The 23,749-nt window shown below is 39.3% G+C and overlaps 1 protein-coding gene, 1 non-coding gene and 1 pseudogene across 2 annotated transcripts in view; 1 reads left to right on the forward strand and 2 right to left on the reverse strand.

The window, feature by feature from the left end:
- Window positions 1–23,749, reverse strand: part of SMYD3 (SET and MYND domain containing 3) — a 739,205-nt gene that overhangs the window by 421,853 nt on the left and 293,603 nt on the right. The gene's annotated exons all lie outside the window — the stretch shown is intronic.
- On the forward strand, window positions 8,061–8,490 carry LOC116458075 (mitochondrial intermembrane space import and assembly protein 40-like; annotated as a pseudogene).
- On the reverse strand, window positions 18,410–18,514 carry LOC116458121 (U6 spliceosomal RNA). Its single transcript, XR_004245197.1, has one exon. It is a non-coding gene; the product is annotated as a U6 spliceosomal RNA (small nuclear RNA).

Consider the following 23,749-nt stretch of genomic DNA (forward strand, 5'->3'; position numbering starts at 1 on the left):
GCCTATAACCCCAGCTGCTCGAGAAGCTGAGGCAGGAGAATCGCTTGAACCCAGGAGGCGAAGGTTGCAGAGAGCCGAGATTGTGCCACTGCACTCCAGCCTGGGCAACAGAGCAAGACTCCGACAAAAAAAAGAAAAAAAGAAAAAAAGATACAGCAAGAAATCTTCAGTCTAAAATGTACCTATAAATTCATTTTTCACAGATTATGGAAATATTTTTGATTTTCAAGTTTTGATAACAAAACGAGAATGTGTTACAGTTTAATTCTGAGTCTGCATCGTTCTTGGTTTTTGATCATTATAGAAAATACAGAAAACACAGAATAAAGAAAAAAAGAGAATGTGATATAGAACAACTTAAGAAAAAATAATTTGGGTGTTATTGCCTCACTATCAAAAACAATAACTAAATAATATATTTTTCATTAACCTAAAATAAAGAATTTAACACAATGATTTTCTCCCCCCTCCTAGAAATATGCTCAATTAAAAATATCAGAATAGTGCGATATATATTATATATGAAATATAATCCAACTAATACTGCAGCATGGTTAGTTTCCATATTACTAAATATGCCTCATAGTTGCATGTAACTTCTCTTTACATTTATTTATAATTCATTTAACCACTCCCACACTCATTTTTTTTTTTTTTGCTATTCAAAAAAGTACAATTTCTGCTTTCACCAAACAAGGATCACTATTAATAATTTTTTTATTTTAATTTTTCTTTTTTTGGCCTACTTAGGAATTATACTATGAGTAATTTTTGACTTGATAAATATTTCTAAATTTGCTTGTCTAAAAATATAAATCAATTTACACAAAAACAGTAGTAATATGAGACTGCCTGTCTTAAACTCTCCCTAAGATTTGGGCATTAACATTTCTTGTTCGTTTTTGTCAAATGGCATTTCTGCTTTCAAAAAACGTAGTTGAGAAAGACTGACATGTTATAATGCTCAGTCTTATCACCTACAAACATACTATGTCTTTCCAAGTAATCTTCTATATTTCTTAAAGTTCGTAGACTCCTTTTTATTTTCCTGCAGTGCTTGTGGCCTCTAAATACTGTACTGCAAAACTTTTCAGTTTTTTATATGCAAAATTCATGTTATTTTTCAAACAACCCTCCAATTGTTTTTTTAAACCAGAAGATTACTTTATACGGTTTCATAGTCTACAAATTACTACTTTCAGATTATCAATCTCTGAGCACACTTTGTTTCTTTTGGTACATGTTAAGGTTCTCTATTCCAGTTTTCTGAGTGGTTTTGATTTCTACTTTGGTCTAATAGAGTTTCTGTGTTCCCATGCATTGGGTGAGGTAGAACCAATGCTGTCTGTGTACAATCAAGAATTGACTTTGGTAAACGTTTCAAAGATAATTGAAAAAAAGGTATATTTCTTTTATAAAAGATATCGAGTTTATCCTATCAATTGTTTTTTATCTTAAATTTTTTTATATGACATTAATATAACCCCTCCTTTCTTTCAATTTCTCTGATTCACCTTGGCATATCCTTTTGCTTTAAATCATAATATTTTAGATCACTCTTTTTCCAGAGGGATGGGGGTAGGGAGTGCAGGTGTCATCACTGGTACAGAGCTTACACCTGAGAGTACTGGAGTCATGTGTTCTTAACAACAGAGACACCTGCCAAGAAATTCATTGTTAGGTGATTTTGTCCTTGTGTCAACATCATAGAGACACTAACGCAAACCAAGATGAGATAGTCTACTACACACCTGGGCTATATGATATTGCCTATTGCTCCTAGGCTACAAACCTGTACAGTATGTTCTTGTACTGAATACTATAGGCAGTTGTAATACAATGGTAAGTATTTATGTATCTACACTTACCTAAACATAGAAGAGGTACAATAAAAATACAGTATAAGGTTGGGCATGGTGGCTCATGCCTATTATTCCAATGCTTTGGGAGGCCAAGGTGGGGGAATTGCTTGAGGCCAGGACTTTGAGACCAGACTGGGCAACACAGCAAGACCACAACTCTAGAAAAACTTAAAAAAATTAGCCCAGCATGTTGGCACACATCTGTAATCATAGCTACTCAGTAAGCTGAGGCGAGAGAATTGTTTGAGCCAACGAGTTCGAGGCTACAGTGAGCCATGATCATCACATCACTGCATTCCAACCTGGGTGACAGACTATGACCGTATCTCTTGAAGGAAAAGAAAGGTATAAAAGATAAACATGGTACACCTATGTAGAGCACTGACCATGAATGGAGCTTGCAGGACTAGAAGTTGCTCTCAATGAATGAGCGAGTGGCAGGTGAATGTGAAGGCCTAGAACACTCACTGTACTCTACTGTAGACTTTATCAACGCTGTACACTTGGGCTACACATGCCTAGAACACTCGCTGTACTCTACTGTAGACTTTATCAACGCTGTACACTTGGGCTACACTACATTTATTAAAAATCTTTTTCCTTCTTCAGTAATAAATTAATCTAAGCTTACTATAACTTTTTACTTTATAAACTTTTTTTAACCTTTTGACTCTTGTAATAACACTTACCTTAAAACACTAACACATTGTTCAGCTGTACAAAAACATTTCCTTTTTTTATAACCTTATTCTATAAGCTTTGAACTATTTTATTTTTTTTTTACTTTTTAAACTTTTTGTTAAAAATGACGACACAAACACACACATTAGTCTATGCCTACACAGGGTCGGGGTCATGAATAGCACTGTCTTCCACCTCCATATCAGACCTCACTGGAAAGTATTCAGGGTCAGTAAAGGCACGGAGCTGTCAGCTCTTATGATAACAATGCCTTCTCTGGAATACCTCCTAAAGGACCTACCTGAGGCTGTTTACAGTTAATTTTTTAATTCTTTTTTTTTTTTTTTGAGACAAGGTCTTGCTTTGTTGCCCTGGCTGGAGTGCAGTAGCAGGATCATAGCTCACATAAACCTCAAACTCCTGGGCTCAAGCTATCCTCCCACCTCAGCCTCCTGAGTAGCCAGGACTACAGGTGCGTGTCACCACATCCGACTATTTTTTGTTTTTATTTTTTGCAGACACAGGGTCTCATTATGCTACTCGGATTGGTCTCAAACTCCTTGTGTCAAGCAATCCTCCTACCTCAGGCTCCCAAAGGGCTGGGACTACAGGCATGAGCCACTGCCCCAGCCAACTTTATTTTTTTTAATAAGTAGAAGGAGAAGGAGTGTGCTCTAAGGATAAAACTATAATATAGTAACTATATAAACGAACAACACAGTCATTTCTTCTCACTATCAAGTATTATATATGGCACAGAGTTACATGTGCTACACTTTGATAGAACTGGCAGTGCCGTAGGGTTTTTTAATACCAGCTTCACCACAAACACATGAATAATGTGTTGTGCTGCGAAGTTATGACAGGTGGTAGAAATTTTTCCGCTCCATTATAATATTATGGGACGACCACTGTATACACAGTCCATCCTTAACCAGAACATCATTATGCTGCCGTGACAACATTTGTTTGGTTTTCTTGTTTGTTTGTTTGTTTTTAAGACCGGGTCTGGCCCTGTCGCCCAGGTTGGAGTGCAGTGGCACAATTATGGCCACTGCAGCCTCTGCCTCCCGGGCTCAAGAAATTCTCCTACCTCAGCCTCCCGAGTAGCTGGGACTACAGGCATGTGCCACCACGCCTGACTAATTTTTGTATTTTTAGTAGAGATGGGGTTTCACTGTGTTGGCCAGGCTGGTCTCAAACTTCTGAGTTCAGGTGATCCTCCTGCCTTGGCCTCATAAAGTGCTGGAATTACAGGTGCGCACTGCTGCGTGCCTACATTTGTTTCTTAACTGTGGATCTATTCCAGGAGAGTGGAGTCTCAACAATTACTAATTATTAGTTATAATATATCTGCCTTTCTTCTTCACACTTTCATCTGGTAAGCACCTGATAAACCGAAATAAGGTTTTCTCTGACCACCAGTTGATGAATCTCTGCTACTTTTAGAAATAGAAATACCTAAAATATTACAATACTTTCTAGGGTCATGAAAATCTTTTAGGTATTAATGACAGTGTGGGTTACATGAATATGCATTTATCTATACTCAAATATCATCAAATTATATCCTTAAATATATGCATTTTATCTTTTATACAATATACCTCAAAGTTCAGAAAGTATTAGGGGGAAAAACTAAGTATAGCTCAAGGAGTAACTGCATCTGTGCCCTATGTAGAAAACACACTGGTGATACAGACAAACATTAATTTATTTACAAAGTCATATTTGATTACAAAATATTGTGCCATCGTATTTTGTAACATGGTAAATATCTCTTTATATGCACCAAAAATTAGAGTTAGGCTTCAAGATGATTTTTACATACCTTATTATAATAAACCTACTATTATCCAACTGATAGGAGATAAAACAAAAAGCACCCCTGGGAGAAGTTTACCATTCAGGTAAAATGAATGCTTTGTTCTTTGAGATCTGGAGTGATAACCGTCCGCTTATTAAATAAAAAGGTTATTTTTTCCTATACATAACCTTTACAGTACAGAAGTGCTCCTGACTTGAAAATCCCTCTACCACCTGAGGATTAAAACACTTTAAATGTTCAAATCTAACTCCTTAAGTTTGAACTATACTTCCCATCACAGATCTGAAGTAGTCTGTGAACTATCGAGGAAGACAGGGCCATTCACAGGGTGGTCATTCACTCAATTTGGGGAAACAGAGTATCTTCTAATCTCTTAGGATTTTGCTGAATGACATTTGCTAGGGGAAAGTTTTAAACATTTATTGGAGACACTCCAGGAAAATAGAGGGCAATTTACTGGCATGTGTGATTGTCAAGTGGGAGAATATGTCGATCACCTAATTATCATTATTCATTAAGGAGGGCTTTCAAATACACTGTAAATGAAACATGTGTAAAGTAGCCATGAATTCCAAGTATATTATACTGTGCAGACACAGAATAAAAACTTTTTTCAAGATACATAATTTACTTGAAGGAGTTTCCTTTCTTAAATACATTCTCTATGAAAAGCAATTTGTACGGACTCAAGTTACCACATCTTCCATGGTCCTTTTAGAAGAGATATTTATTCAAAAGCAGCAAGATAATGGAAACCAAGTGTTTTACTCCAAGCTAATGTTACACAAAATCACTAAGATAATTTTTTATTTCGTCCCAGTACTCTCCTTTCCATTGAGTCCTCCAGGCCTCAACCCAAACCCCCTCACCAGTAACCACAAAATAATAATTCTTTTTTATGTGCTACTGAGTCTCAGAAACAAACTGTGGAGTCCCAAAATCAGGTCAGCTGACAAAATTAGCCTTCCTCAACTACACCTATAAGTACCAGTGGATCCAGGCCATTCCTACATCCATTCGCCACTGTCCGGCTCTTAAGAAGGACTATATTTAGCTCTTCAGAGCCCTTGGCAGAAAGAGATAAACATTAAAAAACAAAACATTATTTTGAACTGAATTGATACTGTAACAAGAACGTAACATTTGACTCTTTAAAACACTGGAAAACACTTACATGGTCTGACCCTCAGCAACACGAAAACATATTTGAAGCAATGAGATTAATGCTTATATAGGTTTTGTTTGTTTTGAGACAAGGTCTTGCTGTCACCCAGAGTGGAATGTAGTGGTGCAAGATCACAGCTCACTTCAGCCTTGACCTCCTGGGCTCAGGCAACTCTCCTGCCACAGCCTCCTGAGTAGCTGGGCCTACAGGTGCATGCCACCATGCCCAGCAAATTACTGTATTTTTGGCAGAGACAGGGTTTCGCCATGTTGTCCAGGCTGGTCTGAAACTCCTGAGCTCAAGCAACCTGCTCACCTTGGCCTCCCAAAGTGTTGGGATTACAGATGTGAGCCACCACACCAGCCTATACCGGCCTTTTGTTAATGGCACTGGTAATATTGGCTCTTCCCTTTAGACGGTGAGGTTAGCCACTCTTGAACTAAAAGAATGCATGTATAACATACAAACCTAATGTCTGAATCCCCAAACTATAGACTTTAACCCAAATTGGTGAAACATAAAGGAAAAGGAAAAGAAACTTTAAATTGTTTTTAGGCCTGCTGTTTGGATATTACAGGAACCACTGTGATTTATATTTGGCCTGAGGGTATAAAGATCTATGATTTTATTTATGGCTTGGTTAAATCTTTTCAAAACACAAGAGCCACCTATTCATAATATTAAGAAATGAGGTGATTTAAACCTTAATACACTCTGCTAATATACTGTTCTCTTCAGCAGAAACGTGTAGGAATATGTTAGGGACAATCTCTCAATTGTGAGCAAATTTACAACTTCAATGCTGTCTTCTTAAATTACCTGCCATCATTTACAACCTAAACATCATTTAAGAGTTTGTAAGTTTAAAAGGAGAACAAAACAAAAACCCCTAACAACTCATTATCATTTAAGCCAGAGTTGCACCGAGTTACCCTTTCAATTGTCTAAATAAATTCTAGACATGGCAGCCTACTGAATAAATAAAATCAATTGATAATCCTACTCTACAGAAAAGCAAAAAAGCACAAACGTAAAATCAACAGACCACACCAAAGTAGCATTATGGAGAAGAATAAACATTTTCAGGACAGAAAATGTTTAAGAAAAAGAGCAAAGAAGAACAAAGGTAGGTACGTTAAATGAGCACGGAATGAGCAGAACTGTTGAAAGGTGGGGTCTAAAAAGGCTGTGACCTGCTTTCTAAGTAAAGCCTAGTCCAAAAATGTCTTGTGACCAGATCAATTTCCATTCCTTCTGGAAAGATGGAAGAGATAAGCCAAGCACATGGAGCTATGAGGACACAGTGGATAATGATCAGTACATAGAGAAGTTGCTACTTCGAAGCATTCAGATATTAAGTAGAGCAATTAAAGAATTTCTCCAATGACATCAATCTCAAACAGACAGATGTTCTCAACATTTCGCCTAGCAACTCTCCCAGGCCATCCTTAAAGCAGGCTCAGGGAGGGGGTACTCTCTTGCTTCCTGCTTTCAAAAAGGGTGCTGCCTCCATTTAGTGATGTTTATAAAAATGGCAGCGGTTTCCTATTTGAATGTTAATTATTGTTATGACACACAAGGCAATTTAACTTGCTTCGGTAATTGATTCATCCTTCTAATTAGATGTAGTTATTGGAAAATCTTCCAGAGCGTAGCAACAGTTTCAAAGGTGAAACGGCAGAAGGAGGGGCTTTCCCATAGGATCGCAACTGTAAATCTGGGCTGGATGTTCAATTGCCAGTCACTGGAATGAACAATGCCAGGGATGAGAGATGGTCCTTCTGGAATCAAGCAGGTGGTACCCATCACCTTCAAGAATTTGATGATTCAAGAGGAAGGTAAAGCCCCAAAAGATGGTTGGAGCTACTCTGAAAAGAAGATTAAAGACTGAACTTGAATGAACCCAGGAACAATACCACACAACACCATTTTTTTTTTTTTTTTTTTTTGAGATGGAGTCTGGCTCTGTCGCCCAGGCTGGAGTGCAGTTGCAGGAGCTTGGCTCACTGCAAGTTCCACCTCCCAGGTTCAAGCCATTCTCCTGCCTCAGCCTCCCAAGTAGCTGGGACTACAGACGCCTGCCACTATGCCCGGCTAATTTTTTGTATTATCTCTACTAAAAAAACAACACCATTTTAAATCTCCTAGACCGGGAGTCATTTACATACAGTTGAGAAATGCTGTAGACAGAGTGTAAGCCAAAAACACCACTGAAGTGGGAGAGGCTCCACTCGAGTTACTTGCTTTGTGGAAGTATTTTCGTGCTTGCCGCCTCATACCTGCTGGATCAATATTTACCGAAATAAGCAAATGAATGAATGGACAAGCGCATGCATGGCTACAGAATAATAATAGGCAGACCCACTCCATCTCTCTCATTACGGCCTCCTCAGCAAGCAGACCTTTTCTCTTAATTTGAAGGTCCCCAAAGTGAGCGAGTTTCGATCAACAGAAATTTCTTTGTCTTTAATTAAACGGAGCTGCCACTGCTTCTTCTGTGAGGTCTAAGTGCCGGCCTGCAGCCATGTTCTACTGCTAGCCAGAAGGGAAAGACTGAATCATATTTGTGACCAAAAAAAAAAAACCCATTAGACTCCAATCAATGCAGAGCTGGTGGCTGATGACTGCAGCGATCCCTATGAGGAGCACGGATTGATACTACCAAACGGACACATTAACTGAAACTACCCAGGCCTTAGGGGAATGGCCAGAGGCCCCTGTAGGGAACAGTTCAAGTCAACCTTTTCCTGCTTCCATTGCAGGATGGAGGATTCAAGGGCTCAGACTATATAAACCAGTTCAAGGCCATGCAGGAATGTATGCAGAAATACTCAAACCTCTATCCCCAACAGGAAGAGGAGGAGGAGGAGGAGGAGAAGTAGCCAGCAGAACAAGCAGAAGAAACAGCTTCCAGTGAGGTCACTGCACCCAAAGAAAAGGAGGGCTCAGGCTAATGAAAGCCACAAGGCACTGGGCTCCAGTCCTTCCACTTCAGAGTGATACGGACCTTCGCAAAAGGCCTTTCAATTGCCCTCCAAGAAAGCGTCTTTCCCTCTGTTGTCCTCTTCACTGTAATGCACAAAATAACATATTTTGGTGATGAGGGGTCTTGATCTCTTGACATACACACTGAAAAAATGGGGGTTGTATGTACGTGTGTCCTACATATAAATCTGTCAGCAAATGTTGCCACCACTGAATTCTATTTTCTCAGATTGCCCTCAATTTTGCGACTTTGAAATAACGTGTTGAATAATCTCAGCAACCAAAAATCATCATCCAGGAATGTTTCTTATGAGACAGCTGATTTATTCTGATTCATTAGATCCCTTTTAGTAGATGATTTAATACCCCTTTGGGAAATGTAATAGAAAGAAAAACATCTTTTAAAAGTTCTGGAGTGGGGCCACTTCCCCTAGAAGAAGCCAGATGGTCAGATACATATTTCTCAAAACCGATCTTAACCTTGAGTGTATAAGGGGATACTACATTTCATTCCTGGTAAATTTTGGTTTCCATGTTGGCATTGAGCTCCAGGCTTTCTATGTGTGGATAGTGGAGATCTGGACCTTCCCATCCACAGTCTCTTTCTAAGTGAAGGGAAAGATTGGTTTTTGCTGTTCCTTGTTATTCCAAAAGCTCTGGTCTGGGGCCCATGTTCACACTGGCTCTCCGTCTGGTCAGATGCAATGTTCTTCAAAGGTGGGGACCTACTCGTTATCCGAGTAGCAAAAGAGGAAAAGAGTACCAAAAGAGGAAAAGGTGTGAATTAAGTACTCAGTTAAAAGGAAACATGAGAACAGGCGTGGTGGCTCATGCCAATAACCCCAGCACTTTGGGAGGTCAAGGCAGGAGGATCACTTGAGCCAAAGAGTTCAAGACCAGCCTGGGCAATATAGCAATATAGCTAAAAAAATTAGCTGGGTGTGGTGGTGCATGCCTGTAGTCCTAGGTACTCTGGAGGCTGAGGTGGGAGGATCACTTGATTCCTGGAGGATGAGGTTGCAGTGAGTCGTGATTGTGCCACTGCACCCAGCCTGGGTGACCCTGTCTGGGGAAAAAAAAAAAAAAACATGATTTCTAATATAGATATATTAGAAAATATATATCTATATATAGTAGAAAAAATATATATACACATATATTAGAAAATATATATACATATATGTATATTAGAAAACATAATCTCTCCCTATATATGTGTGTATATATAAACTACTTATTCTATCTTATACCTTCCACTCAAGGTCATGAAGATTTGATTTTGGAGACTGATGCAAATGTTTGCCACCCGATTTTAACACTCAGGAGAGTTAGGCCGGGCATGGTGGCTCACACCTGTAATGCCAGCACTTTGGGAGGCCAAGGCAGGTGGATCATGAAGTCAGGAGATCAAGACCATCCTGGCTAACATGGTGAAACCCCATCTCTACTAAAAATACAAAAAAATTAGCTGGGCGTGGTGGCAGATGCCTGTAGTCCCAGCTACTCCAGAGGCTAACGCAGGAGAATCACTTGAACCTGGGAGGCAGAGCTTGCAGTGAGCCGAGATCACACCACCACACTCCAGCCGGGGCGACAGAGCAAGACTCCATCTCAAAAACAAAAAAAACAAAAAAAACTCAGGTGAGCAGAAGAGAATGGATAATCACTATAACTAGTTTCCAGCAAGAGATTCCTCCCTTTATAAACACTCCCCAGAACTGACATAAACAGAGACAGAGGTGTAAGGAGCCATAAAGAGATGTGATGTGCTTTAAAAGCAACAAAATATCAGGCAAGGAATATATTCTACTATAATATGTACATCTTATGGGTTCTATTTGTTTCCTACAGATAAAGCGATCACTTAACTATGAAAATTACTATCATTCATCTCTCCACACGCATCCCCATCCTTGAGAAGTGGTAGGAACCATGGGCCTCCGGGATGTGTAAACAAGTGCTCTTGTGAACAGAGGTTTCATTCCACTGAGAGAAATGCCTATGCAAAGCAGTATCTCAAGAGAGCAAGGCAAATCAATGTCTCACCTACAGTATATTTTAAAAATTTATAATACAAATGATTCCACAGAAGGACAAAGGTTTTCCTGTACTCTCCCTCCATCCAACCTTCAAACAGGTACACTAGTCTCAGCTCCAGTGGAATTAAGAGGTATCCTTGACATTATACTCAGCTGTGATGTAAGGAATCTGTGTACTTACAAAACTAATGCAAAGTATTTCAGGCTGTCAGCTGACATCCCCTCCACTCCCCACAGCTGAGACTATTCAGTAATGGCAGTACATCTGACATCCTGTCTGACATCTAGAGGACTCAGGAAATTCAAAGAAAATATTATAAATTGTATCATTTCATGATTCACACTTAGTGCAACCAAAGATCTCCTCTACACAAAAACACAGGAAATGTCAGAATACCCCATAGGTATGTGATTTTTCTTAACTTGTATGGTTTTATTTATAAGAAATAAATTCAGTTACTGAATTATGAAACAGACACATAGGGGTCCCCTTTGGGATCTAGTCCTTAAGATGAGTTCAAGAGGATGAAGGACGTCCATCTCTGAGATATATTAGTACTTCTACAACCTGTGTGCCAAGTACCAGTGCGCTAACATATCCTCCAGATACACAGACACAACTTAAAGCAGAGAAGCCAGGTAGAGAGATTTGAAAAATGAATTCTAACACTAGCATACTAAATTCCCAAATAAATTGTTTAATCACATTGTACCTTCATTTCCCCAATGATAAGGTAGAGATAATTACCTTTGCTTATTTCACAGAGGGCATTTTTAATAATAAAAATAATTATTTGAAATCTTCAAAGAAAGAGCACTATTTTAACCTACTTATATAAGAAACAGAAAGAGAAAATTGAGTTAACAGTCTTAAATTCTGCCAAATTAATCTAATTTTTAAAAAGAGAGACCGAGTGAAAACTCACCACTGTTGTTCTCATCATAACTGAAATCCAGCACATTAAAGAGAGAGAGAAAGAGATCAACTTTTAAAACTTTTAAAACTCCATCCCTGGTAGCCACAAACACTCTTATCAGCTCCCCATTGAAAAACCCTCTTTGCCATCTCCCTTCCTTCCCCTTTCTCCTATTACCTCAGCCTTCACTCCACTTACTCTTCCCATCTCTCGGCTCTTCTATCACCTCTTCCTCGCTGATAGTTATGACCTCACTCCCACTGTCACACACAGAACTGATCCAAAAGGGACCTAAGAATGACTCTAACCAATCTCCCACACAGTAAAAAAGACAACTGAAGACTGAAGTGATAACGTCACAGGCTCAGGGTCAGGTAGCCACTTACATGCAAAGCTGGGTCCTCACCTAGACATATGACTCCCAGTACAGTGCTCCTTCTGGTATCCCACACAACAGTCTACCTGGGCCTGTTCACCAGCCTTATCCAAGAAATACATTTATGAAACAGTTAGATGCCCTTTGTTGTTCTTCCACCATATAAAGCGCTTTGAGTCACAATTAGAAAAATAAGATAAAACTGATGACAGCAATCAGATTAGAATCCTGTATCTGGAAGACACCTTAAAACTTTAACCTTCTTTACCCATAATCCATCTTATCCAGGAAGTAAGACTCAGGAGGTCATTTCCACAATACCTCTCCTCCCCAGACACTCATTCCAATGTTCAACATCACTTCCATTGGTCAGACCTAAATCCTTCCTAATGATGATACTGAAGCAAAATCACAACACCAGGTTTTCCAGACCCGGCTGAGAAGACACTAACTGAGCCCCTAAGTACAAAGGAGCATACTTCATATAGAGAAGACACAGCACATTGCTAAATTTCTCTACACGCTCATTTTTAGCAGATTAAATAATTTTAGCCCCTTTAACTTTATCTTCTAAGTATATTTTTGGCTTTTATCTAAGGCCCCTTTAAATTGTCCACGTTGCTTTTTGAAAGCTAGAGTCCAGAACCAAGGACAGGTAGCTAAAGTGTTTCATGTAAGGGCAACTCCATCAACAAAAGTATTGCAAAGTCTGTACGAGCCCAGGGCAATCAATGAAATCTGCATGTAAACGAGGCAGTTTTCCGGACAATACTTTTCAATTAGACTAACTTACAAACTTGAGGAATAACGAGAAACTACAAAGAAAACATCAACTGAGTCTTCAAAGCATTTTCAAGCACAAACCCTAATACAGTTTACTGGATGCCATTTAATTGGGCAGCTCTAAGCATGTAGCTAAATACAAGAAGGTTGGCATAAGAAATAAAAAAGCAAACAATGTCCAAACTAGATCCCTTAAATACTGTCAGAACAAGGTTACGAAGAAGCAAGGTGAGAAATCAGGGAAAATGGAAATAAGAATTCCATTTCCTACAAGATAAAGAAAGATAAATAAAAATCCTGACTAGCTAGGGGAGTATGTCCAGCACCAAAAAAAAAAAAAAGGTAATTATTTCATGTGTGCTCCTGGTATAAAGTCTTGAAAATAACAAGGCTGCTAAATTGCAAACATCAGGGAAGTGAAGTAGTAGCTGAAAAGATTATGAAAATTGAGATTTCCAAACCGAATTTGAAAAGGAAACAGGTAAAATGAGGTCAGGACATCACAGATGAGAAAGAAGCTTCTACAATTTGTCTGGCTGTTTTAAATTAATAACCTGGAATATTAGCAGGTTTAAAGTCCTATAAAAATGACACGGAGGGGGAAGTAAATGCGGTAGAAACAGCAGTGTTTACATCTTCATCATAGAAAGGTATTACTAAAAGGATTTACAAGGTGCTAACATGATACATATCAAAGCCAAAGCACTTTAATAAATGATGAGAAAAGGCATTAGGCCTGAAGTAAAGCCGAAGGGCTTGAAATAATTCCACCTATCCACGTACCAGATTATTTTAAACCAAGTAAGCCGCTCCAAGATCCACAAAAGATCAGGTTTTACTTTTCCCTAAGTGGCAGTGTTCCCATGAGCACCAAAGCATTAAAGGCAGTTAGGTAGAAAAACCAAGAGTTAAAAGAATATAAAACACTAGTCCTTTCTGGGATATTGTTACACATGCTGAAAGAATCTAAATATATATATCATGACCCAAAGAGGTCCCAGGCTTAAAATCCAAAAAGAAAGAAAAGCAAGTATATTGCCCTTTTTTCCTATTGGGAAAACCTTGTAACCACTGAAAAATTAGAACAGATAAATAGGAATGGGTCAGTATAATGAGTATCTTCTAATTATAGAAGCACCCAGATTGGCATCAAACTCACCAACTCTTGGCTGTCTTCAACAATGACCAGGCCTCCTCTGGGGAGACTACTTCTTGCCATCCTCAATCTGTACCTCAGGTATGTGACTTCTTGCTTCTAACAGTATCACAGATTATGGACTAAATGTTTGCGTCCTCCCAAAATTCTTACGTTGCAGCCCTAACCCTCTGGTTCTATTTGGAGAAGGGGCTTCTCAGACAGTAATTAAGGTTAAATGAGGTCATACGGGTGGGGACCTGATACAACAGGATTAGTGTCCTCATAGGTAGAGACCAGACAGCTCACTGACCTGCTCCCTTCCTCCCTGTGTGCTTGCATGACGAAGGGCCATGTGAGGACTTAGCAAGAAGGCACCATCTGCAAGCCAGGGCAAGAGTCCTCACCAGAAACCTAGTGGGCCAGAACCTTGTCTTAGGCTTCTAGTCTCGAAAACTGTGAGGAATTAAAAATTTCTGTTTTTTAAGCCACCCAGTCTGCGGTGTTTTGTTATAGCAGCCTGAGGTGACTCAGACATACCTACCACATTGATGCTTAATAGTGACTACCCAAACAGCAGGAATAAAAGTTTCAATTTGTTTCTTACATTTCCTAATGTGATGCTCTGTAAGGTTGGATGTTTTAGAAACGCTTTTTGAACTTAATAATGGTTTTGAAAAGTCACGGACTTCAATAACAGCCAACATTTTCTATAAGCACTAATGGTGTTATATGCCAAGAATTTTTAAAGGCAAATACATTTTTCTTCTTGTCTAAAAAGCTGCCTGGAGAATGCTCACCCTTCCTTTACTCACTACTGAAAACTGTCAATAGCAAGTCAAGTAATATAATTCCTTTTTTTTTTTTTTTAATGGAGGCAGAGGCTTACTCTATCCCCCAGGCTGGAGTGCAGTGGCACGATCTCAGCTACTGCAACCTCTGCCTCCCGGGTTCAAGCGATTCTCCTGCCTCATCCTCCCGAGTAGCTGGGATTATAGGCGCCTGCCACCAGGCCTGGCTAATTTTTGTACTTTTAGTATTAGTAGAGACAAGGTTTTGCCATGTTGGTAATTCCTTTTTTTTTTTTTTTGAGACGGAGTCTTGCTCTGTCGCCAAGGCTGGAGTAGTGGTGCAATCTCGGCTCACTGCAAGCTCCACCTCCCAGGTTCATGCCATCCTCCTGCCTCAGCATCCCGAGTAGCTGGGACTACAGGCGCCTGCTACCACGCCTGGCTAATTTTTTTTTGTATTTTTAGTAGAGATGGGGTTTCACCATGTTAGCCAGGATGGTCTTGATCTCCTGACTTTGTGATCTGCCCACCTCGGCCTCCCAAAGTGCTGGAATTACAGGTGTGTAAGCCACCGTGTCCGGCCGGTAATTCCTTTTGAAGAATTGCAAACAGCAGAGTATCTTGTGTAATGGTAATTTATGTGCACATGTATGCTAAAAATACCAAAAAGAACTTACACAATTTTTATATACATAAGATACTTTAGTTCCTTGATTCTATGCCAATTCACCTGAATATTAACAAACTTAGGACAGTGGACCTTGGGCTTAGAGAATATTAAATTGTAGAATCATAAAATCATAGAATCACAGGCTAGAGGTTTGTCTCGGTCAAATCTCACCATTTTTTTAAAATGAGGAAAACCAGAGCTCAGTACCTTGCTCAAAGTAACATAAATAGTTCTCTTAATTCCCAGAGTTGTGTTTTTTTACTGTGTTGTTAAGAAATAATTTTCTGTAAAGTAAAATAATGATTCTCAAAATTAATAAAACACATTCAGAAGATTTAACTCACTAATTAGGGAACTAGTAAGATGCTAAGTCTGATTTTTAAAAGAATTCAAAGAAGAAACAAATATATAAGCATCAGAAATGCCAGCAAGATGTAAAATGTGCAAAACTAGTCAATATGCATAGGACAATAATCTATTGCATTCTCCAAACCAATTGGCATTTTATGGACAAGAACCATGTGCTTTACAGTCTATTTTTTACAGCACACACAATTCTGGCACAGCTCAAAGACAGTGAAAGGCGGAGCTGACCTGACGGCGGGGCTAGACAGAACACGCTTTTTTTTTTTAATCATTTCAAAGTCTTTCCTCACAGTCCCTTACCATGCACAAGTACTCTGAAACTAGAGAACGCACGGTGGGTGAATTTAAAAAAACAGAATTTAGAATTCTTGTTTAATTGCTAACTTTCCGAAAGGCCTCAGAAAAAGACCCAAGTTCATTTCGTATCAGCCCCAAAACTAAGAGACAATGAAAACTCGACCTCTGAGAGCCTGGCACTGTCAATGTTTCTAGCACTTCTCCTCTCGAAATGACCCCTCTGAATACTTACAATAATCCCACCAGGGCAAAAGGTTCACAACAGCAGTTCCTCAGCCAAGTCGTGGGAAAGGCTGTATTAAATTCCGGTCTTCTGCTTCCCAGTCTCACACTCTCCCCACATCACAGGCATAGCTACCTCACAGGAGAACGTTTCTAAAGCCCCTTAGAGTCATTAGGCAAGAGGTCTCACAGAACAACTTTTCATTGTGACTGAAGAGATGAAATGTAAAATGAGGAAACACAAAGGAAGAAATGGTCTGCTACACAAACATACAAAGTAGGTGTGATGTGCTAAACAACGAGGTGATATGCTGATGGAGCTCAACTCTGACCCCAGTTCCACAGCTCCAGTCAAAGGATCTGCGTTTAAGAAAGGAGAAACAAGGTGGCTCACACCTGTAATCCCAGCACTTTGGTGCGGTGGCACACACCTATATTCCCAGCTACTCAGGAGGCTGAGGCAGGAGAATGGTGTGAACCTGGGAGGCAGAGCTTGCACTGAGCAGAGATCATGCCACTGCACTCCAGCCTGGGCAACAGAGTGAGACTCTGTCTCAAAAAAAAAAAAAAAAAAAAAAAGAAAGAAAGAAATGGGAATGAAGAGTGGAAAACGTATCAAATGAGGACTCAAAAGCACTCTGAGAAAACAATAAGGTTCTTATGTACTGTGTTCAGGCAAAGAAACACAAGACATAGACATGAAGAGAATGGAAAGCAAGGAATAATTTTTAAAACTAATCTGGCACAATGTTTTTTCTTTTAAAATGCTCAAGAGGATCACTGCAGAAAACATTCAGAAAACACAATGGTAAAGCAACTTGCTGAGGGATTTTTCAATAGCTCCACTGTGAAAAAACAAGCACATCTTAAAACTACAAGCTTTGAAACTTTTAAATTTCTTAATTAAAATATTTCTAGATTCAGTTCATTTCTAAGCAAGACTGCAGCCCTAAAGAGACCAGTAAATTTTTATTCAACTTTTTTGAAACAAACATGATTAACAAGTCATTGTTTGAATAGAAAACTATGAATTAAACTAACAAGCAAACAACCCCACAATAATGGAACCCATTCCTTGGAGATAATGACAATGCAAAGTACAAGAAACCCATTTGGAAGCATTAGTTTCATGTGAGCACTTGTTGATGTAAATATTACAAGAAGTCCCCCTAAGAACAGCTCTCTTCATTGTCGTATCAATAGTCTTGGTGGCTTACATTCCTAACATGCACTGAGGGCCGTCTTGATAAAAAGTATCTAGTAGACCTCCTGGTGTCAAGTTGTAAAACTTGAACTTGTTTTGGGATTTTTAAGAATGAATAATAAATATTGATTTATTAATTTACAATAAAAAAACTAATGGGTGAAAGGACCGGACACTCAGCCTCTGACCTTCATGTTTTCTCCCTGCATAAGAAGTCAAACTATAATCAGAATATTGTCGTGTTTGGCACTACAGCAAGAGCAACGAGTTGCATAAACCATGAAGCAAACAGACTATTCATTCATCCAGCACGTCCTGGCCTAGAGCTAGAAATACAGCAGCAAACAGGAGCGATCAGAGTCCAGATTGGACTCCGAAAAGAGGATCTCCTTGCCACAGGAGCTGTGCAGTAGGGTCCTAGTTCTAGCTTTCTCTGGCCTAGATAATGCTTAATGGAGCCCTGCGAATATTCACTTCACTGACTTTTTTAAAAATATTTTTATGTAACATAAAATTTTCACTTTAACCATTTTAAGTGTACACTTCAATGGCATTAAATTCAAAATATTGTGTAACCATTACCAGTATTTCCAAAAGATTTTTGTCATCCCAAACAGAAACTCTGTAGTAAGTTTGCTTTTTAAAAGTGCCACAAGTTATTAACATTTGTGGTTGACATTTTTTTTTTTTTAATATCTGTGTTAAGAGCTCGATTATAGGCCTGCCCATAATGTGTTTCTTTAAGAGGTCTGTGGCCAGGCGTGGTGGCTCACGCCTGTAATCCCAACACTTTGGGAGGCCAAGGTGGGTGGATTGCTTGTACTCAGGAGTTTGAGACCAGCCTGGGCAACATGGTGAGACCCTATCTCTACTAAAAACACAAAAAAGAGCCAGGTATGGTGGTGCACATCTGTGGCCCCAGCTACTTGGGAGGCTAGTGAGGAGGATCCCTGGAGCCTGCAGGGCAAAAGCTGCAGTGAGCCAAGATCATGCCACTGCACTCCAGCCTGGGTGACAGAGCGAGACCCTGTCTCAAAAAAAAAAAAAAAGATCTGTATGTTTGTTTAGCCATTGTGTTTATTTATGGTGCAAATATGAAGTGTTTCGCAAGTTTGCATGTCAAACTTGTACAGGAGCCATACTAATCTTCTCTGTCTCATTCTAATGTTTTAGTATATGTGCTGCTGAAGCACGACTAGCCATTGGGTTTTGATTTTATAACTGTTTTCCAGAAGGCAAACTTCTAAGTTCTTAAAGAGAAAGGTACCTCATTGCCATGTCCTCCCTCCCACCGCACTACACAGAGGCACTTTCTTCTACAATGCACACTGTATCATCCAACTCCTACAAATATCTAAAGAGATGCTGTCATCAGCTTCTTAGACATAAGGAAGCTGAGACTCACAGGAAGGACATTTCTCAAAGCTACTCAGGAAGCAAGGGAACAACGCAAGCGTCAGTAACAGTTATTCCATATTGGAGCACGACTGACTGGATGAATATATGTTTGTTTTTGCTATACAGCTAACATTAACTGGTTCTAAGACTGAATACTGTATTAAAATTGTTATTAAAATACATACTCCTATAACAAGAAGGGACATATAAGACAAAATAGGAAAGATGAAAAGGTTTTAAAGACACAGGAGAGGCTAAAAAAGTGATTTTTGATGGATACACTCTGGGAGAAATTCTCAACTACCTCCCTACAAATGGGTGATATTAGTCACTTAGGGTGGCTGCCTTTTTTCTGAAAGCTGTCAGACATCTCCATGGGCAAAATAAAGAAAGAGACACCCTACGGTTTATTTATGTACATATCATGGTAGCACTCTGTGGTTTTTAGACAAATTGAAACTCCATCATATGCTGCTTTTAAAGCCCAAATAACTAAAATAAAAACTCCCAGGCACAGCAAAGGCAAAATACTGTCAGTTGCGTGTGCTTAGGAGACACATGTCTCTACAAGCAACATGTACATCTCTCTTCTCAAGCAAACGTTTAAAGGAACTGGCACAGTAACAAACAAGGGGAAATATGGAGATCAGTTTTAAAGTCAGGATTTTGTTTTTATAGAGTCTAATTTATTTCAAGAAATCCAGATTATTAAATTCACCTAGTCGTCCTTAAATGCTGAAGTCCAAAAGACTAGTATTTAAGACCCAAGTCTATCACTTATACGTGTCAGTCAGACCTTGGCCATGTTACATAATCGCTCTCAATCTGTTTCCTCAAAATAATACCGCTTAACAAAGGATTAAATAAAATGTGCATATAAAGCACCACACACAGACCGTAGTGTATACTGAGAGTTTTATTTCAGCATTAGAAAGTGTGGCTCACGCCTGTAATCCCAACACTCTGGGAGGCCAAGGAGGGCGGATCACAAGGTCAGGAGTTCAAGACCAGTCTGGCCAATATGGTGAAACTCCATCTCTACTAAGAATACAAAAATTAGCCGGGCGTGGTGGCAGGCACCTGTAGTCCCAGCTACTTGGGAGGCTGAGGCAGGAGAATCGCTGGAACCCGGGAGGCAGAGGTTGCAGTGGGCCGAGATCGTGCCATTGCACTCCAGCCTAAGTGACAGAGTGAGACTCTGTCTCAAAAAAAAATTAAAAAAGGAAGCATTGGAAGTGGGAGAGTCGCTGAAGCACACTGATTTAAATTACTACTCAATTAGACTAAATTTTTAAAAAATCATGATTTTCTTTGTCCCCCTCCCCAACTCACACACAAAAAGCCAACACTATACTAAATCATAGAAGATAGTCAAGGTCAAGATTTTCACCTTGTTCTCCAGCTATCACTTTTTCCCTCCCTACTTCTATTTTGGATTAACGTATTTCAGGGGCCCCCAAATCAAAGTAGAACAGAAGAAGGAAAGCAAGAGAAAATGAGAAGTAGGAACTAGAAAAGCCAGTATCAGAAAAGCATACAGCATTTCCTCACTATACTAGCAAAGCTTACCATGCTATATTCAACAGGTAAATCCTGATGGATGGCTGACACTGGGTTCAAGACACTAGTCCACACGCTCTGCATACCGAACACCCTAAGGTAGTTCAGGGAGAAACTGAGGGGGAAGACGGAGAAAACGCACCTCACGGTTCATTCTGTGTGTCACTGTCTTACACACAGGAGTTTCAATGTTTTGGTACCAATAAAGGCCAACTATCAGTTCTCCATGGAAGCAGCAAAATATAAAAATATCCCTGAAATCAGTACAGGGCCCTTCTGCTAGGGTCTGGTGATGTGGTTTTGAGATTCTTTGTCTTGGATCATTCCTCGTTTGTTGGACCCACAAATAATGGTCCTGCCTAGAACCATCACCACAAGCAAGAGTAAAAAAATGCCAGAAGACTAGGATAGTGGGTAAAAAAACTCAACATTTTTCCTCATGACTAACCTTGGGTGGCCCTAACAAGTTATGTAAGGTTTTGTTTCTTCAGAAAGACACTCCATTTTCAGAACATCTCTAGGCACAAAAATTAGTCACGTAACTGAAAGACAAGAAAATTTTAAGCATATATTATAAATAAATGTGAATATTAGGGGTGTGTATCCAAACACATGAAGAGCTCTTAAAAGAATAAGACAAAAACATCAAACATATTTGAAATCAGAGAGATGTCTTTTGGGAACTGAACTCTCGCCATGAGCAGGAGAAAAGCAGAAAGGTCTTCATGGGTTGTGGTATCTGTTCAACCATTAATTCATGATGTGTCGCTGGAAAAAAATCACAAACGTCTTCAAGCCTCATTTTCCTTATCTGCATCTGCCCAAGATGTCATGGGTTCTTGTAAGAATCAAATATGAGAACACAGTCATTCCTCAAGGATGGCCCAGACCAGCAGCATCAGTAAGCCAGGGACTTGTTCAAACGCAGTTGAGTCCCGCCCAGTCCTAATAAATGAGAAACTTCAGCAATCGGTTATTCTGATGCACCCTGAAGTCTGAGAACCACTGCACAAAAACTGATACAATCTGAAACATCTTAAAACACTGGAGTGTTGTTATTATGGAAAAAATTAAGAATCATACATTGAAGATTTTAAGAACTTTCACTTACAGTTGGATACAGAAGAGGCTATGTGTGGCTTTTGTTGTTGTTTTTGTTGTTGCTGTTGAAACAAGGTGTCACTCTGTCACCCAGGCTGGAGTGCAGTGGTATTATTATAGCTCACTGTAGCCTTGAATTCCTGAGCTCAAGCGATCCTCCTTCCTCAGCCTCCCAAGCAGCTGGAACCACAGGCATGTGCCATCATGCTCAGCTAATTTTTGTTTTATTTACTTATTTACTTTTTTAATTTATAAGAAAAGAGGTTTCACTGAAGAAATTGGCAAAAAGAAACGGGCTACAGAACTCATGCAACTTCAGAACCCAGCAGGACAGTCATTAAATCTTAAGGTTCCAAAATAACCTGGCTCATTTCTAATTTTTCTTTTGTAGTGATGAAGTCTTGCTATGTTGCCCAGGCTGGTGTTGAACTCCTGGGCCGAAGTGATCCTCCTACCTCAATCTCCCAAAGTGCTGGAATTACAGGCATGAGCCACTGTGCCTAACCTATGTGTGGCTTTTTTAAAGCCAAGATTTGCAGTTAATGTAAATGCTACAATAAAATAAAATCCAAAATTATGGTACCTATCAATGTTAAAATGCACTATTATTTCCTTGTAACTTTAAAAGGGTTGAGGGAAAAGAAATAAAATTGGTAATGATTGTAATGATTACATATTCTTTAAAAGAGTAAATATGAGGCTAAATGTATTTCAATCCAATTATTGACAAACAAAGAGTGAACTTGAGATTAGCTCTCTCTAGGGAAAAAGGAGAACAGTAAGTCTTCCTGGGATCTTTATATTTTCTTGGCAAGAGTAATGTATTCATTGCTTTTAAAAAGGTAAAAGGTAAAGTCAAAAAAAAAAGAAATGTAGTTAACAAAAGATGCATTTCAATTGATAATGGAGGCCTTTAATGTAATGATTATAGGAAATCTTGGAGGAGTTCTAATAAGTACAGCCAAATTAAGAACAAAATACGCTAAGAAAACAGAGAAGTCATATTAAGATTGTTTTTCATTCTATATTCTAGTTAAACCCAATAAAACATGTTAAGACAAACAAAAGAATTCCACTTTAGCAATATCCTTAGGTCTCATTTATCATCATATCTCGTTTATTACATCCAGTTAAGAAAATATGGTACCACAGCCTCTGACAAATTAGAGACAACCTGAGAGCCACATTGGTAGAAACATACAGATCTGAAAAAATTCTGGGGTGAAAGTAAGGAAGAGGAGATTGGAAGAATAAATTAACATTTAAAATACAACAAGATCATATAGAAATAGAAATAGTTCAATGAAAAGACTTGTCCATAAAAAGCAAAATTACCAACTATCTGGAGATTTAGACTGTACTGATGAACATATTCTTCAGAATATGTTTATTTGTATGATCTTTTATGCACCCTTCAATAAAACTCTAGACTAAGTTCCTATGACAAAAGAGGCAGCCCCAGCAGTGGCCTTGTGGTTTGGCCTGATGTATAGAGACAGCAAGCCGCCATTCACTCACCCCCCACTATCACACTGGCACCCCACGTTTCTCTCCAAGCTTCTTCCCCACAGTATAAATCAGATCCAAATTAGCTGCTAGCCATAACGAGCAGAAAGGATGGAGAAGCCTTACGGTTACCTTAGACACAGCCCTAGTGGTCTTCTCCCATTTCCTAAGAGGTGGCCTCCACCAGCAGCACAACGGCACGCTTCCTGTAAATCTACAATCAGTTCTTCCGAGCCGCAGACAGCTACTATGGTCCGCGAAGCTCTCCAGGTACTCTCGCTTCTTTTTCTCCCTCTTTAATTCTAGGCCTTCTTTTCTTTCTTCCCTGACTTTGTGTCCCCTTTCAAACTTTCCCTTTTATACAAACATACACCAAAATGGCAAAAGCAGCAAAACATCCTAAATCATGCTCACTCAAGCCAGTGCTGGGGAACAAAATGGATACAAATTGATCGTTATGTCCTCTTTCATTTGGGGGTGGTACACAATTGAGAGAGGTATGCTGTTTTTATGTACTTCTCTATAACTGCAGCTCTAAAGGTTCCTCGTTCCATCATGAAATTTAAGAGGTACATGAGCAATGGCACTATACTGGGAAAGTTAAAACAAAAGATGTATTAACCTCGGGGTTGTTGTTTTAAAAAAGTATCACGGGGGTCTACTTACTTCCTAAAGAGAAAAGTAAACATTTTTTTGAACATTTTATATGCTACAGTTTTTGTGGGGTTTTTTTTGTTTTTTTGGTTTTTTTTGAGATGGAGTCTCGCTCAGTCACCCAGGCTGGAGTGCAGTGGCATGATCTCAGCTCACCACAACCTCCACCTCCCAGGCTCAAGTGATTCTCCTGCCTCAGCCTCCCGAGT

Source organism: Hylobates moloch, unplaced genomic scaffold, assembly GCF_009828535.3.
Source record: "Hylobates moloch isolate HMO894 unplaced genomic scaffold, HMol_V3 SCAFFOLD_18, whole genome shotgun sequence".
NCBI classification, from domain to species: Eukaryota; Metazoa; Chordata; class Mammalia; order Primates; family Hylobatidae; genus Hylobates; species Hylobates moloch.